Below are 518 nucleotides of genomic sequence, written 5' to 3'. Positions count from 1 at the left end.
TGGGGTGCCAGGGCATGCTCCCAGACCCCCGCCGCCGGGCACGCTCCTGCCGGGGCCAACCTGTCCTCTCCTGCAGGGAGAAGGATGCCCTGTGGCAGAAGACAGAGGGCATCGACACCCCGATGGCCAGCCCACCGCCCCGCGACACAGGGCTGTGCACCCGCTGTCGCAAGGATTTCCGGCTCCTCTCCCGGCGGTACAGCTGCAGGTGGGCTATGGGGGGCACTGGGGGTGGCACCGGGATGTTTTGATGGCACCGCTCTCACCGCCGGCTGTCTCAGCAGGCTGTGCCAGGGCAAGGTGTGTCACGCGTGCTCCGTGGACGTGGGCAAGCACAGGCGCTGCTGCCTGCTTTGCTACCAGCAAAGGCAGCCGCAGGCTATGTGAGCCGGGACTGCAGCCCTCGAGCCGTGCCTGGGACACCGCCTGCCCTCCTCTCAGTCTTATGGGGACCCAGGTGTCCAGGGCCTGCAGGCAGGTCCTGCTGCCCAACATTTCGGGTTTGAGATGTGTCTTTC

Source organism: Phaethon lepturus, unplaced genomic scaffold (genome assembly GCF_000687285.1).
Source record: "Phaethon lepturus isolate BGI_N335 unplaced genomic scaffold, ASM68728v1 scaffold26247, whole genome shotgun sequence".
Taxonomy (NCBI): domain Eukaryota; kingdom Metazoa; phylum Chordata; class Aves; order Phaethontiformes; family Phaethontidae; genus Phaethon; species Phaethon lepturus.
This window is presented reverse-complemented; position numbering follows the sequence as displayed.